Source organism: Drosophila novamexicana, unplaced genomic scaffold, assembly GCF_003285875.2.
Source record: "Drosophila novamexicana strain 15010-1031.04,08,12 unplaced genomic scaffold, DnovRS2.1 tig00001834-arrow-arrow-pilon, whole genome shotgun sequence".
Taxonomy (NCBI): Eukaryota; Metazoa; Arthropoda; class Insecta; order Diptera; family Drosophilidae; genus Drosophila; species Drosophila novamexicana.
This window is the reverse complement of record NW_020824898.1, coordinates 86,548-91,091: the sequence shown is the minus strand read 5'-3', so window position 1 is coordinate 91,091 and position 4,544 is coordinate 86,548.

The following is a 4,544-nucleotide window of genomic DNA, read 5'->3' as shown; positions in this document are numbered from 1 at the left end:
AGGCACAAGCGGCTTCAACGCTGGGAACTGGAGGAGCAGGGCGGAGGAGCAGGAGGCGTATCTAGGTATGTAGGCATGTATGTATGTAGGCATGTATGTATGTAGGCATGTATGTATGTAGGCATGTATGTATGTATGTATGCATGTATGTATGTATGTATGTGCGCATGCATGTATGTATGTATGTATGTTTGTTTGTATGTATGTATGTATGTATGTATGTATGCATGTGTGTATGTATGTATGTATGTATGTATGTATGTATGTATGTATGTATGTATGTATGTTTGTATGTATGTATGTATGTATGTATGTATGTATGTATGTATGTATGTATGTATGTATGTATGTATGTATGTATGTATGTATGTATGTATGTATAGAAAAAGTATGGAATGCTTGCAATGACAGCTCTGTGCTGGGCTTGGGGTCTCCCCTATTTAGCCGCTCCCTACTCGGGCACTCTCACTTATTTCATTTTCTATGCTTCAAACTGTGGCAGGGTTCAAGTAGTTCAGTTCAAGTGCTCCTATAAATATAATCATAAGCTGCTTAACGCTTTTGACTGCCGGTTAAATCCGGTTAAGTGGTTGGTTAACTATTTTATATCGAAGCCACTGAACTTGAAAATGTTTTTAGTCGGTGTTTACCTGTCTGCCGACTGCCTGTCGCTTGTTCATCTAATCAGCACTTTGGCCAACTGACGGACCCACTGAATTGGGTTAGGGGGTGAATCAATTTAGAAGACAATTGTGGTTAAATAATAAAGGTAGTAAATGGACTTTGACGCACGCGACTGGCGTTTAAAACAAGTGAGAGGGCCCGACTAGTCGGGCGTGCCCGACTGGAAGATGCTCTAAACAAGCACTCAATACATTCTCTATATATGTATGCATAAAAATACACACATATGTGCCTCTTCTTCCTTCGGCTATAGGCCTTGGATAGGTAGTGAGACCCTGGCTTACTTCGGTACTATAGTTCGATCTTTATGAAATTTTCAGGGCATAAAAAGAGCCTACAAATTTGCGTAAATACTAAAGTTCAAGACTATATCTCTAGAGATCTATTTTTTTTTTACAATTTTAGAAAGAAAGGGGAAAGGTATATAAGAATGATATATGCTTTTCATCTGTAGTTACTAACCGATATCGTATATATCAAATTTGGTGTATTTATGCCATATAATCTTCGAGTTATGCTTAAGAAACTCTGTCTCAAAATCGATATTTATAATTATTCATAATATAGGAGGAGGTACCGATATAATGATAGCCCCTGCTCTGCATATTTTAAGCTACATAACATATATTTAAAGTTTAAAGTCTCAAAGTTTCCCATGTTAACTGTAGTATGATATAATTAAGAGCCGGCCAGTCGACTTTAATATATTATATACGTAGTAGCTAGTGGAATATAAATACCTTGACTCGCAGATATTTCCTTCAATGTCTGCCCTATTTCGTTGACAGCTGCATAATACCCTCTGCAAGGGTATAATGATAGAATATCATGAGGCGGCAATAATAAATCATTATTGAGGGTCAATGCTTGCGAAATAATAATAATAATATTTAAGTAAATTCCGTTTTCAATTGATGGCAAATTGCATAGTTATTGGAAAAATGGGGGAAAACGAGCCAATTGATCGTGTCAACGCGACATTGCACTTGACTGCAACAAGATGATTTTTACCCTGGCATCTAGTATAATAATCGTACGATGTTGGTCGCTTTATCTACTGTGCCGACGCGTCTGTAATGAGAGCGTGCTGTAACAATTGTTATTGCTATCAGCAGCTACTTTGCGGCTTTTGCGCCCAATTAAAATGTTCGCTTATCTTTGGCGCTGATAGCCTACCAAAAAAAAAAAAAAAGGAAAGGTAAAGCAAAGACATCTGGTTGTTTATTTAACTCTTATTTTAAATACAATTAGCACGTGGTATCTTATTTAGCATGGCGCTAAGTGCACTGGATCTATCCAGTTAAAAGTCCAAATAACTCACAAACGCAATATTTAACGATCGCTGGCCAAAATTCCAACAATCTGTTTAACATTTAAATTGATTGCCAATTAACAGTGGAAATTAACTGAAAGAGAGAGGCGTGTAGTAAAAATTGGACTAGCACAAAGGCAAGATCATTTATCGAAGGGAAATTGGAAACTTGAGGCAGTTAATAGTAAAAGTATTTCATATATAGTTTTAAAATATTTTATGATCTAACTAAGCTGATCGGAAGGAAAAGATTTCCTCAAAGTCACGCTTCCCAAAGCTGCAAGATCCATATAGTATGTTGGGGCTAGGATTAGGGTTAAGGTTAGGGTTTAAACTGCTTGAGAATTTTAGGCAGCAATGCAATTTAATGAAGAAGGGAAATAGTTAGATAGATAGCAAACCAAATATAAACTCAAATAACTTTTAATATAAACATGTTAATTTCCTATTCTTAAGTTCATGACCTTTTCGGAAAATCAAACTTAAGATTACAATTGATTGAGAAAACAATACTCATTTTCATAACTAAAGCTCTTAAGTTTTAGTTTTGGCTTGAGAACTGTCGAAAGTTTTTAAGTTTTGTTTGATAGTTCTTTTGAGTTGTTTCTAAAGTTCTTAAGTTTCCTTTGATAGTTCTTTGCCAGCCTTATAGATAGGGTCGTACCATATAGATAGATAATATATGATAATATATATAAAATATCATAAAAGGCTTCAAACCAAGTCTTAACTGGTAAAGATAATGGGTCTTCCGCTTATTTTTAATACATAGAGCTCTATGATATACAGAGATCTTTGATATACAGATATCTCTAATGTCATACACAGAATTCTCTTATATCTAAGTTCCGCACATCATAAGCTCCTACTGCTGGCTTTCGGACCGTAAATGATATGGCGCCAATTCCCAATCACGGGCTGAGCGAGAGATTTAATTCTTGGACTATGCGTGATTTTAGCACATTTTCTTATTGTCTGCCAGGCTTTTGGCTGTGCTCTGGACAAACAGCTGCCGTTTAATGTGCGAGTTTTCATGCTAAGTGAATTCACTGGATATTAACCAGTTTCCGTTGGTTATTGCGGCAGGTCGGTCGCTTAATACGGCCCGATAAGCTGCTCGATTAGGATAGGTTAGGTTGGAAGCGTTAATCAGCCTATTTAAACAGAGCACGGAATCGACGAATATCGAGAGAAAGAATCCTGTGCGATAAGTTAGAGCTGCTTAACAATTTTGGAAGGAACTTAGAAGTTCTGCTGCTCGATTTCTGCTGGCAGGTAAGCTTTTCGCTCCTGGAGAGAAAATTCGTAGAAAATTCTTTATATTTATTTTTTATTATACCCTGAACCCATTAAAAATGGGTATAAGGGTATATTGTTTTTGTGTGAAAGCCAAATGTATGTAACAGACAGAAGGAAGCATCTCCGACGCCATAAAGTATATATATTCTTGATCAGCATCAATAGCCGAGTCGACCTAGCCATGTCCGTCTGTCCGTCCGTCCGTCTGTCCGTATGTATGAACGCAAGGATCTCAGAACCTATAAGAGCTAGAGATGTAGCTGCTCCTAGTGCCCGCGCAGATCGAGTTTGTTTCCGATAATCGATAACTTACTCCGTTTCCAAGCAATCGATAAAAATCGATATCGATATCCTGTTTTTCGACCAATTTTGGTAAATAATAAGAGCTAGAGTCACCAAACTTGACATATAGCTTCTAAAATAGAATATATATATGCATTTGAGGTTGGAAGAAGAGGGTTCAGGGTATGCCCTAGTCGGGAGCTCCCGACTAGAACCTCTTACTTGTTTTACATTTATTTCTATAAAATTTGTTTCTTACAAATTTCGACGTCAAATAGGTTTTAAATAATTATAACTTATGCTTGACTTTATGCAAGAGCTTGCATTTTCTAGTGCTTAATAAAAGTACACAACTTATTAAATTGAGTTTTGCACTCAAGTTTTCCAACTTAAAATGTAATTGTTCTTAAAAATAGTGAAACTTGAGAAGGTACAAGAAATTGCCATCTTGTTGACAACTTTTGTATCCATTTTGAGATCGCAGTTCTTTTGAAGTTCTTCGAACGTGTTTACTTGGTTACTTCGTAGAATTTTCACGAACTTGATTTTGTCGGAATTTCAATTACTTTCTGCATATTCGATTTCCTACTTGTTGGCCGCATTTATTTCGCAGGAACTCTATTCCTTTAATATCTCAGGAAATACGTGCCTTCGCCTGATAGAAAGTGCGTCAATTTTTTCCGGCAATTCTTTGTTTTTGGCCAAACCCAAATTTGACGCCTCAATTTAATGCCTAGATATTATTATGCTCTATGTACTTGCTGCTCCTAGTTGTTCTTTGGCAAACCCCGTTTAATGTTTTGTTTAATTTTCTACTTACAGACACTCGGCAAATTGTGCTCAAATACGGACGGCAAAAGACAACACACAAAGTAAACTCGCACCTAGCGTATATTATGCCCGCTAAAATCAATAACTCAGCCGTGTACCGAGTCGCAGTCGCAGCTAATATAAACAACCCAAGTCA